We start from the raw sequence: 13,114 nt of genomic DNA, 5'->3' as shown, positions 1-13,114 counted from the left end.
TTTAGTGCCAAGTTAGCACATGAGTAATTGTGGTGCACTTAAAATAAAGGTCTTACATACAGTAGATGTAGTAAAATATAGATTTACGCTTATACGACAATGTAAAAATGAACCCTTTGAGGAAGCACTGGTGAGGAAAACCACCACAGACAGGACTGGGCTTAGGAAGGGGAGCTATCTGCCTAGACTGGTTAGCGTGAGGGGGAAGGGAAGAGAGAACAGAAAAGCACTGAGAAAAAAGTATCATAATAAACACTTGGCATCGTAATGATTTATAAGCTATGTTAAGTCTGATGGAGGCTGGAATGACACGAACATAATTTGTAAGGGGGTGAATTAAGCTTTTCAAAAGGTGCAGCTAGCTGTGATGCAGTAGATTGTGGCTGCATAACAAACCCCCCCACCTAGTTTTCTTTGTAGGACACATTTCAGCCCTGTACACCATACATTATACAGAGGGTGATGCTGCATCCAGTATCCACAATACATGTATTATTCTGTGCTATCACTACAGAAAGATGGAATCCTCCGTCCTCATTCACACTCACCTCTTGAGTTCATTGCTGCGCCTGCCCAACTGCTCCTTCTGCAGTCTGCTTCTCCCACATACTCCTTCACAAACACCCTGTTTTCACTTTGGAGTCAGACTCGGAATGCACATTAGCTGTCCTCTGCTGCATAAATACAAACCATTTGCTGTAGTTTTATTGTCCAGTTTAAGGGGCTGTCTATAAATTTATGCTTTGGCGGGCTGCATCATGGTTATTCGGTCTGAGTGTAGATGGGAGGAAGTGCAGAACACCATGAATAGTCCATGGGTAGTGCATACTCACACGATGGTGCATTTGGGGGTTTCTTTGCAACAGACTATGGGTTCCCCTGTTCCCCTCTTTTTGTTTACTGGCCACGCTGTTGAGAGACTGTAATCACATTATTCTTCTCTGTACCAAAGTAAAGTTAGATACTGCCGTGCGATACTGGACATTTTGGTACCGATACCAATATTTTTACCAATAAAGGCAGCTTATGTGGGGGGGAGCAGTGTATCATGATTTATGAGATGAACCATCATCAACTTGCAAATTTTAATGTGTTTTGAAACTGTGTGATTTGAAGCGCTGGAATGTAAATGTGCCTGTCTCTAAAGCATTTTGGGTCAGCTTCTGGTGTTCAAATGTTCTACAGACTATAAATAAAAGAGTCAGTCAACATAAAAAGGTTCAGACAGTTTTCATAGAGCATGTTTGAAGTTAATTTTTTTCATTACCCAAAAGATCGTTTATTTAGCACAATTCACTTGGTTACATACTCAAATTAGAGTATAGAAATAAAGTATGGGTCCACTACAACACCAGCGTTGGTGTTGACCTCTAAAGTTAGACATGTTAGACGGTTCCTACATTCCACATTTGAACAGCTATGCAGTGAATGGTGCAAAGCATGCATTCAGGCAGCTCAACCTGCCATTGTCACATACTTGTAAAGTTCCTTGCTCTCCTCACATAATATACAGGTATGCAAGTTGCAACCATGTTTATGCGGCGTCTTCTCTTCCATCCCTCATGTTCGGCTTCATAAAACCAAGATGGCAACATTAAAAATGCTAAAATAAAGGCTTCAGAATAGTTCATGAAACAATTACTAATGTGTTTTTCCACATTATAAAATAGGTATTTGTGTTGCTATGTGGGGATATATAAGGTTTTATAGGTCTGTATTGTCAACTGCATATTACAGGGCAATGAATCTTAGGTGATATAGTTTAATGTAGATGTATGGTAAGAAGCATTTTAAGTAATTGTTTATTCAAGGGAGTAAATAAGTAAAATAAAAGACTGTTTCTCTTGCACTGTGTTACCTTTTATGTATTCCTATCCAGCTTCCAGTGATACCTGCATTGAAATGGCTAGCATGCTAACTCTGTTTAGTCTAATAGCTACCTGCTGTAGATGTGGAGCAGGAGGGAACTGCATTAATTACAACAGAGAAGGCTGATCTTGCTCCACAGGGCTGGAATGCTAATGCCTTATCAGGCCCAGCGCATATGACTGCAGTTGCAGAGGGCAGGCAAGGAAATACCTGAGGAGCTGTTCAAGGCTGTTTTCTGAGTGTGTGTGTGTGCATGTGTGTGTGTGTGCACCTTATAGTGACTTTAGAATCAGACTAATGTCAGATGTCACAGCTGATTCTACACACGGTTATTTGTGTTGTCTGGAAAATGTAAGCAAAACAAAAATGTTTGCTGAAATTGTCCCATTTTTTTTATTTGATACGAAGGAAGATATCTTTCTTGTGCATTTTTTTTGCTCCACCCCCAATTATTTCAAATCAAAATCAAAATCTTTAAAACCATTTTTTAAAAATATCATATAATTTTTACTTTTACCATCCAAAAGGATGGATCAAATTGTAGCTATGCACTGTAGCATTTTATAAACTCTAGACTGTTTTTTAGCAACAGATTTGGTATGCTAGTTAGATTAACTTGCTAATAAACTACTGTGTGTGTGTGTGTGTGTGTGTGTGTTCATACCTAAAAACCCGAGTGAGTAGTCAAGGCCTGTGGCACATGAATAAATTGTATTACAGTTTAGTTTGACAAACAATATGTGTTTTGGCCTTTTCTTGAGATTTCTATAAACTTTTTAAATTGATTATTGATGATTTTCAACCAGATGCCTGGTTAAAGTCTGCAGTTATCTTGGTCTGTCTCTTCCATGCATATACTCTTGACTACACCTAGTAAAAGGTAGGACATTACTACATTATAAAAGTTCATTAAAGAGAATAATTGAACCGAGTGCACAATATCTGCTAACAAGCCAGATCGCAATCAGTGTCAGGCTATGGCCCACTGTGACTAACTTCTTTCTCATGCTAATTAAAGCCATCAAGGCACCGTAATTACCAAATTACAATGAATACACAGCAACTCGTATGGGTGACACCAGCACAGAAATATCAAACATGCAAAGCAGTTACCAGGGAATGGTTTTTTCATTCAAGTAAACAGAACAAAAGTTTAAAAAAAATATTCTCATCCATTCTTCACAGGCACACCTGTCTGACTGTACTGTTAGAAAGAGGATGTGTAGAATTCTCTAATTATCCTTGCTGCTGTGAGCTTGTTCTTTCTGTTCATCCCTCTCTCACATGCATTGAAGTGTGCAACCTTTTCCCCAGCTGTGTAATCCAGTGTGGCGCTACTCTGTGCTCTCCTGAAGAGCGTAAGCAACTCCCAGCTCCACTAATCCATACTGGAGCTCTCAACTCTTTCTATGCACGGCACCTGACACGAATCCTAAGACGAAGGATCATCTATGTGTATTTGCCAGAAGCTCGGCTCATCTCGTTAGCTGCCTTCCTTTCTTAGTGTTCATGCTGCCTGCAGCCATATTGTTCTGCCTCTGCGCGATGACATATATGTAGGTGAAATGCAAGACAAATACTTTAGAGTTTCGAGTTAAAAATATGTTCATGGTTGGTAAGGGAAGCCACCAGCCAAAAGTTAAACCACTTTTTACTATTGACAAGTAAGGATAGATAGCAAGCATTTGTAGTTTTTGGATATATGGCAGGCATGAGCTCTTTGGTGGCTCTTCTTCTCACCTGCAGCTCAATGAAGATCCTTTCAAGGAATTTTCATTGATTTTTCATCATAATTTGAGTGAAATTGCCTTTCAAATAGACCAGAATCAGAGGTGCCACAGTAGATTTGAGATGAAAACAATGACTTCTATGAAGTCTCCCAACAGAGAATACCCAAAATGATTAATTAGTAATGATGATCACAAATCTGCAGGCTGTAATGTTCACAAAATCATTTTATTGCTTTATTTATGATGTAAGAAAACTCCTGTGTGATGAGTTATTTAATGCCTGTAACTTATGGTTTAATAAAATATGTTCAATTCAGTGTTGCTACGCCTTCAGGTTCTGTATTTGATAAAATAATCATTAACTGCAAATACTGAATTTGAATTCAAGGCTGAAAACCCGAATGAGCAATAATCTCGATATCCCTGAGTCTTCTCTCTTCTTCTGACTGCCCCCTATAACCAGGCAACTGAATTTTATCTATAGAGAAGCAGGTGCGCAGTGTGTGCCTCGCCAAGACATGCACATAGGTGCAGGAGTGAGACAGTCGTGTGTGATGTGTAGACCTGAGAGGTCCATCAGTTCACCCCTGGTTGCTTCAAGTTGACCATTCGCAGTACGCAAAAAGGTCAGATCCCTGGGAAATATCCATGGGCAGTCCACTGGCAGATCACCATGATGGACAGTACAACAAAGATGTCCCATCAAGTTTGAGTCTCATTGTGTCTGATGGTGCGCCTGTCTGACAAAAAACCCTGATCTACTGCTGTCTTGTCTCTGTTTGGGGAATAATTAATAGTTATGAGTAATTTGTGAAGCTCTCTTGTTTTCAGGATGGTTAAAGATTCTGCTTTTCAGTGGAGTTGCAGGTATTTAGTAGTGGCAGAGGAGAGACCTCAAACATAAAACCGATGAGCCATACCAGGAAGCTAAAAAGAGTTGTTGAAGCTGGATTGAGAAGAGAGGTGACATCAGCGAACAGCAGTATAGAGAAAGCGCACTACAGATTTGATGTTTGCTTTGAGAATGTTGATGGAGAAGTACAGATCAGGTCAGGAGGAGCTTCAATGTGTCTTGTGGATCTAGAGAAAGCATATGATAGGTTGCCAAGAGAGAAACAATAGTGCTGCATGAGGAAGTCAGGAGTGACAGAGAAGTATGTGAGACTGGTGAAGGACACCTACGAAGACAGCGAGACAGTGGTGAGGTGTGCGGTAGGAGTGACAGGTGGGTTTCCAGTCTTGTTTGCAGTGCTGATGGTAAAGGTGACAGATGAGGACTCTGTGGTCTGTGATGTTTGCATTGTGATCTGTAGTGAGAGGAGAGAGCAGGTGGAAGAGAGCTTCAAAAGGTGGAGGTATTCTCTGGAGAGAAGATGAACGAAAGTCGGTAGAAGCAAGAAAGAATACATGTGTGTGAATGAGAGGGACACGGGTCTAAAGGTGAATGTACAAAGAGACAGATAAGTTTAAATCCCTGAGGTCAGCCATCCAGAGCAACAGAAGAGAGTGAAGGCAGGGTGAAGTGGGTGGAGACAAGTGTCAAGAATGATATGTGACAGAAGGATAGCAGTGAACAGTGAAGGTTTACAGCATGGTACTGAGACTTGTATGATGTAGGATACAGGTCTGATGTATGATGGTGGCACTGACAAACTTCGTCATGGTGATCTCTGGGAACATCTGGAAGTTGAATATTTTATAATCTTCTCCTAAACACTGAAGTCCTGGGAAAATCTGGCCAGAACTTCAGCCAACACTGACGAGTTATTGTTTGTATATATAAGCTCATGTTACAATGTTTGTTTAAAATGATTAGCACACAAAGAAGGCTAACATTTGCCAGTGAGTACAAATCATTATGGAGAGCATACTGCATTTTTTAAGTATGTAGCATGGATTTGGGTGGGAATGTAGTCATTCTTCCCAGTGCTAAGTTGTTCAAAATCTAGTCTTAGATGGGCAGATGAAAGAGAGGCTATTTCGGCAATCTAGCTGAAATAGACTGGGAACAACAGTCACAACAGTCTGGGAACGCAGTTTTGTTCCCAGCCGAATCGCCATTGGGTTCAAAGGTTGACCTGGAGTCAGTCTGCCGGCTTTTTACTTCAGTGTTGAGAAGGTTTCTTGTGTGACAGTTGCGCATGATCTGTTTGGACTGAGGTTTGGCAGGTGTATGGGTGATCCGTGTGTTTTACACACACACACACACACACACACACACACACACACACACACACACACACACAGACAGGTTTTAGGGGTCACAACAGTCTAAATAATTCACCTCACAGACCTACAGAACAAGGTGTTTCTGACTGGAATGCAGTACCTCTCCTTTCTGAGCTGCTTCAACAGAGAGGCAGGCAGACAGTGAGATGTGTTTCTGTCCAGGCCACTGGACAGTGGCCCTTCATAATTCATGAGAGTTTGATAAGGAACTAAAAGCTTTCCCTTACTTAGACAAAAAGCAGGTGACAGAAAGGTAAAGAGAAAAGGGGCCAGATGGCTGAGAGGAAAGAGAGTCCATCAGGTGGAGAGATTAAGGTGTATAGAGCCAAGACACCGAAAGGCAGAGAAAAGGTGAGGGTAATTATAAGTGTGGAGGACTGAGAGGAAGAGACGGGGTAAGAAATAGAGACAGAGGTAGGCATAAATAAAGCATGAATGAAAGAGGGGGAGTGAGTGAATTTAAAGTTCTTTTTCTTTTCATTGAGCACACTCGGGTTGCCATTCCCACCACATATCCCGAGATGCTGTGTTGTGCCACAAGAGAATATAGGGAGAAAAATAGTCCACCACTGAGTCATCCTGCACAATAACCTGCATAAAACCTTTGACCAGCAATGACTCAAGAAGAAACACATTTTCTACAAGAGGAGCATTTCAGAAGGACATATCCATTAGAAAAAGATCTTCTCCAAGTGAATTTAAATAGGATGATTACCGTGGACGACAGGTAGATAGATAGCCCTCAATGTACTTCTGAATAATACAGAAATTGTGACGCCTCCTCCATCCCCCCTGAGCGCTCTGGTTTTTGCAGTTCTTTCTGGGCCTCTGTGTCCTTGGCTCTGCTTCAGTGGCAGTGTGCGATCATTAGAGCTCTTTGCTCCTGGCAGCCACACAGTGGTCCGAGGATCTGGCTGTTGTCTGAAAACCCCTGGAGGACGAAGCAGCAGCCAATCCCACTGGACTACAGGAGGAGAGGAGGTGTGAGCCACGCTCCTTCTGCAATGATTGGTGCATTGTTTCAAGGCGCTAGCTGCCTGGCAGATTGACTGAGTGGGATGCATTGAAAGAGGGTGATAGGAAGGGTAGAAGGTGAGCAGTGAGGGATTGAGGATAAGAGAAACAGACAGGAAAAAAAGCAAGCGGCTGCTGCCTACTGCACTTTTAGATAAGACATTTCTTTGCAGTTGTATTTTGGAGTTTTGGAGGACATTTGATGAGATCTGGGTAAATAGAGAGGTAATTTTCCACATGTAAATTTCACTTATTTAGAGATTGCATACTTTTTTTTTGTTTATACATATTTTTACACATATTGTTTTAGGAAAACTTTTACACCTCCTTATTCATGCAGTTAACCAATCAGCCACACATTGACAAAAAAAAAATGCAGAAATAAAGTCAATTTTCAGCTTACATAAAATGATTTTAGCATCACTGACTGCATCATGATTATTAGACAGGCTTGTTTGATGATTTCTAAAACTGCTGATTGCCTTCACTATTACAGTCTCTATGGTTTATGTGGAATAATAATCAAAAATAAAATAAAACAAAGAAAAACTTGTAGCGAGTAGCAGTTCTGCTGATAAACTGCCACTGAGTTGTGTGATAAAAATGTGACCTAATTAACTAACTTAACTTTGTTTCTACCACAGAGCATGAAACAACCCATGTAGGCATTATTGGAATCACATCTAATAGAGCTGACTTAAAACAGCCCAAAAAAGTCCACGTTAGGAAGCAAAAACACTCAAATTTCAACCAGAGTCCAGCTCTCATCTGCAAGCATTTTAGTTTTCACTGTTAGGCAGGAAAATCGGGTTCAAAGAGTGCACACTTACCAAAAGCTGAAGGCTGGAAAATGTATCCCGCACAGATGAATATCGATCTGTACTCACGCTGCAGATTTGGCATCAACAGCACTGACTCTGTGGATCCCGTCTGGCTTGTGATGGAGTAACGTTGATTGTTTGGTTAATACAGGACAGTCATGCTTTAAATACCACGGCCTATATGAGTCTTTCTAGTAACCATGTGCAAACCTCTATAGCACCAGTTTACCATCTTCCAGCAGGTCAGAGCAACAGTTCCTGCTCTGACCTGCTTTTTGTCTTTGGAAACACCAAACACTGGGTCAGAACTCCCTTTGCTCTCAGAACAAGTCCTCAGTAAGGCTAGCTTACCAAACTAAGGGTGGCAGTGTTTGGACTTTTTAACTTGTTGAAACAGGGTTGTGATAGCCACAGGCTCTCTCACCACTGTGACAGCGTGGGCGCTTTGTGTGGAGCTGGATTGGCTATAATGCAGAACACCTGGTCAGTGTTTTGTAGGGTCACTTTAATCCTACAGGCACTGACCAAATCTTCCATTTATTTGCTTTGTTTTACACTTAAAACACACAGTTCATATATGCCCACATTACCATACATTTCTTTACACTACTTATACTAATCTTCACACTTTGGCATCTTTTTGTCATATACTTCAGTAAACATTTGTTAATTCCACATGAGCTGGCAGTCTATCTCCTTTTCTTGTTGTCATCTCTAGAGCTTTAATTTTCCTGTGACTATGCAGCAGATATCAGTGGAGATGAAAGAAGGTGAGTGTCAGCCAATGGCGTGAGCTTTACCTACTGGAGTACTTCTTTTGGGAGTTGTGTATGTTAGTGTGGAGGCACAGCGGAGCATCCCTGTCCGTCTTCACTCACATTGTTCAGCAGCGTTTCTTTGGTTTTGGGGGTGGTTGTCAATATTCTGTTCACCTTTACGAGACCAGCAGCTGTAACCGCGCTTAATTAAACTTCAGCATAACTGGAGGGTTGAAACAATGAGTTGACTTTGCGTTGTGCGGAATACGATGGGTGGCGCTTGTTTATCTTTTTCTCCGGCCATTCCTTATCTGGAAACAGAGCGTGTGTCGGTCATGGCTCACTACTCAAACAGCACACTGGCAAATCTCATTAGCTGTCAATATTTCAACACTACCAAATAATCTAACTAAAATAATACTGTGAATATGTACCGGACATCAGTGAATTATTATTTTAGAGGCTACCCAGCTAGCATAGAGGGTCAATTATTCTGTGATTTAAACATTTAAGCAGTTAAAACGTTCAGTAAAGTATCTCTTACTCTTTTCATTATCATGCGCATCCAACGTTCAAATGGATGACACATTTGCCAACCTACCTCAAAAATGTTTCATGTTTCATCACTGCCACTGATGTTTATCTTACTGTCCCAGTCACACAGGATAAGGGACTGATGGGCGACCCCCTGGAAACCATGGTTGTTGGGGAAGAAAGTGTATTTGTTGACAGGTTGGCGAGTGATTTCTGGAAGTTGCTACCAGTTGATAGGTGAAAATGGTTGCTATGAGGAACAGTAAAAGTTGCAGCTTTTGCAATTTTTTACAATCAGTAAGGCACAATCTCTACTAGGATGATGATTATTTCCTGTTTTCGTTGCACTCTTCACACCTTCACTACCTCTCGGCCAGCAGCTGGCGACCGTTTGGCGAGATTTCTGCATCTTCCCTGCAAACTATAGGCAACTGCAGCAATCCTTTAGTAATCAAAGAATTCACAAGGACAGTGCAGCACACTCTTTGTGTCCAATTTCACCTATGTAGCGACAGTGAAAAACCTCAAGCAACTACTGTTGCTGTGTGTCTGAGGCGTAAGAGAAGAGACTCTTGATCTATACACAGATAGCAAATTATGGCAAGTGGAATAACTATATAAATTCTATAAACTCTGATGCACAGGCTTAAATAATGCCATGCTCCACTGAGACTAGGATTAAGTTTTGTAGCTTGGATTGGCAACTAGATAGAGATGCAAGGCTTTGTGTAATGGATTTAAAAAAGTCCATAATGCAGTATTTTAATTCTCTACATGTTGTTTTGTGTCTTTATGGGGCAACAGGCTATATGAAAATGACACAGCTATGTGACATGGAGAGCTCTTATTTCCTCATTCCTTAGGACATCTCCTGTCACATCCCATTATGATGCAGCAGCTTTGGGAATAGAAGAGGGCCTGACAGACTGAGATGAATTTAGATGTAGCGATCTTGTCTGGGATAAGCTTTAATAGATTACATTTTATGGTGATGTGGCCTGTCCCTTGTCGTGCAATGTGCACTTATCCTTTACACATGCATGGTCTCACACACACAAACCCACAATCCCAAACAAACACGCACCTGCCCGCTCTCATCAAGACTCTATGTGTCCCTATCGCTCCCTCACTGTCTATTATGCTGCTTCATCTCTGCACCGTTTGGCTCTCGCTCCCCACCTGTGTCTCCTCTCTGATGAGATTTAGAAGCTTCCTGAGTGACGTGTCCATTTGCCTTGACGTTAAGGAATCAGACGGGCTAACGCTAACGACACCGTAACTGCCTAGATTGAATATGCTGTTGTTCCGATTTGCCCTTGTCTCTCCACTCTATTTTTATCAGGACATCGCCCGGAGCGACTGGGTTGTTAGCAGCTAATGGTGGCAAAGCAACAAAAACCTCAAATTACATTTGGCACTGGGGATTTAATGGTTCAATAAAAATCCGTTTTTCCCACCACTGCCTACCTAGCCACCCACCCAGCCATCCCACCAACTACCATCTCTTTTTCACCACTCCAGTGGCCTCTGTCCACACCTCATGTGTGTAAAAGTGCACTCCAATAACACTCTAAATATGGACTCTTGCTGTTTTTTGGCAGTGCTGCTATCCGCACGCTATATGGGTTTTAGGTTAAGAGAAATGGCTTCAAATGATGTGACTTTAACTTGTTGGAGCATTGATTTTCAACTTGGGTCCCATCTGTCTTTTACTGTGAACTTATTGATATTGGTGAGTCCCATGCCAAATCCCAATGTGACCCGACCCTCCCCATGCTGCAACCTTAATCAATATTACTCTGATGAATGATTTCATATTAAGTAAGTGACTTCACTTTCTCATTGTTTTACTGCACCTGAGTGACCTTGATAAAAAAGAAATGGTCAAATCCCCGCTTCATAGTGATTTGATATATGTCAGCGCACAGCATGAATATGAATCACATTTAAAGAAAAAAGCTGGGCAACAGATTTGGAGGGCAAAGGTACTCAGACTGTATCTCAGTTGTATCACATGAGCACATTTTCAACTTATTGTTTAAGCATTCATTTTAAATCCTTTTTTGCCTCCTGGGCAAAAATCTAGTGCTTCCTGATCCAGCCAATCATAATTTATTCATTAAAAGCTGTTATCTGATTATCTCCGTTAATCGGCGTTGCGTTCTTGTAAACAGAGCATGAGGACAAAGACGAGATCCACCTGAACTTGTTTCCAGCTCCTCGGGCCTGCGGCGTGGGAGAGGAGCCAGCAAGATTTGGGCTGTGAGTGAGTGCGGCCATCGATTAAGAATTCATAATGTGAGAAGTAGGGTGGATAGGGCCCGTGTAACAGGGGATGCTAAACAAAACAACCCAAGCCAGTGCCAAACATGCAGCCAAGGCTCTCCTTGAGCCCATGAATAATGTAGCAGAGGAAAACATTTAATTCTGCTGTCGCACCACAGCAGTAAACACACGATTAACATAATAACTCCTATACAAACCCCAGAGTGGGAGGTGTGTCCTTAGTGGTAGTGATAACTCTGACACTGCTTTGCAAATGAACTGGTGAAAGCAAACTTTTATATATGATATGAAAAAGAGGTTTATTTCTTTTTCTCTTTGTTGGCCTTCCTTACAGACATTCAGTTTACTCTGCTTTGAAAAATCCGTCCTCCAAAAAGTATCTTTGTTCTATTTTTATCCTAATGCCCTCATTTTTATTCAGTCCGGTGCTTCTCATAGATTTCCTTATTCAGTACTTATTTGAATGGGATTTTCAAGGCAGCTCTTCTCACACTCCAACTGCAGGAGTTAGTTTGGTTATCATCACTAGGCGGTGGTGTGGCATCACTGAATTTCCCCATATTTATATGGGTCAATTAATGGGCAGACCCCATTTAATGAGCTTAGCCCATTAAGTGGGGTCATATTTGGGGCAGGGCTGAATTCCCTGTCAGGGGTCCGTATTTATGTGTTTAGATTTAGATTTTCTTATTGTGATATGAACTATGTGCAATGAAGCAAATGAATCCAAACTTTCAAAACGAATTAAAGTAGTTTTAAAAAACTATTGCTGGACCTTAAAACTGAGATGATGCTGAGTAAGGCGATGCTTCCTTGTAACATAATGTGTCTTATTTCCTTTTATTTAAAATTTATATTTACTTTTGTGTGAATCTGAATGCTCCATCTGTCTGTCACTTTGCTGCTGGATTATGTGAATTTCCCCAACAAAGGACAATAAAGGATATTTCAATTCAATTCTATTGTATTCTACATTTTAAATGACCTACAAAAACACCTTATACAGCCTTTATTTTTAAAATCTGTAAGCTGTGAGTCCTGGTTGTTTTAGTGATGCTCACGGTCTCTGTTCAAAGATCTGCTACAGGCCTGTTTCCTAATATAAAATGAGACTCTTCTTTGAATCTATTAATAAGACAATGTTTTAATGTCAGGGGTGTTTACTGTCATACAAGACTGCAGGATTTTGCAGTACTCCATGTCTTATTCCTGTTGGACTTTTGTTCTACTTCTAATCTGACAAATTATGCCTGCAGACTTCAGGTGAGAACAAAGAAACCTTTTAGCTGCAGGCGATGAATTTCAGTCAATATCCAAAACACAATCTTGACAGGTGGGAAATTACAGCAAATACCCCGTGAGCAGCTGCTCTGAAAACAACTGACATATTTGTTTATAGTACAATCACATAATACACAACAACTTAACAAAAGCAACATCAATATCAACAAAACAAATTAAAAAGAACAAAAGTAAATAAATAAAATAACAAAACAAACAAACAAAACCAAAAAACAACTTATGCTAAGCTAACACAGCTAATTTATTCCGTAGTGAGGCTAGCTCATTAAACAGTTTTCTTTCTTTAGAACTAACTGAAGCTTCTTTTGTCATGTAAGAAGTTTTCTTGATGTCTGCATCTATATCATCACATATCATCACAGAGAGATACGCACAGTTTGCCTCCCTTCAGCACCCAGAGTCCCGTTTTTTCCATGTATGCTTAATTTTTTCTTCTCATTTGCATTATAATTCTCTCTCTTTTATCGATTAAAGTGTTTATAAGCCACGACTTTACAGCAGTCTGAGCCAGTGACAAGTCAGACTGACAAGACTCACCAGTAATGATTACAATCTTTAAAAAAAAGTTCAT

The 13,114-nt window shown here is 40.8% G+C and overlaps 1 protein-coding gene and 1 long non-coding RNA gene across 3 annotated transcripts in view; one reads left to right on the top strand and one right to left on the bottom strand.

Annotated features, from left to right (window-relative positions):
- adgra1b (adhesion G protein-coupled receptor A1b) overlaps nt 1-13,114 on the top strand; it is a 175,378-nt gene that overhangs the window by 84,707 nt on the left and 77,557 nt on the right. The window lies entirely within an intron of this gene.
- On the bottom strand, nt 3,807-8,223 carry LOC109204855 (uncharacterized). 2 transcript variants are annotated; one of them, XR_002064382.2, is made up of 3 exons: nt 7,673-8,223; nt 6,544-6,792; nt 3,807-5,754 (listed from the first exon to the last, which is right to left on the bottom strand). It is a non-coding gene; the product is annotated as an uncharacterized LOC109204855 (long non-coding RNA). The 2 variants fall into 2 exon arrangements; XR_003213510.1 differs by lacking the exon at nt 7,673-8,223 and having other exon boundaries at nt 6,544-7,128.

The sequence above is a fragment of the Oreochromis niloticus genome, linkage group LG13 (genome assembly GCF_001858045.2).
Source record: "Oreochromis niloticus isolate F11D_XX linkage group LG13, O_niloticus_UMD_NMBU, whole genome shotgun sequence".
Classification (NCBI taxonomy): Eukaryota; Metazoa; Chordata; class Actinopteri; order Cichliformes; family Cichlidae; genus Oreochromis; species Oreochromis niloticus.
The sequence above is the reverse complement of the archived record's forward strand: the minus strand, read 5'-3'. Positions and strand labels throughout refer to the sequence as shown.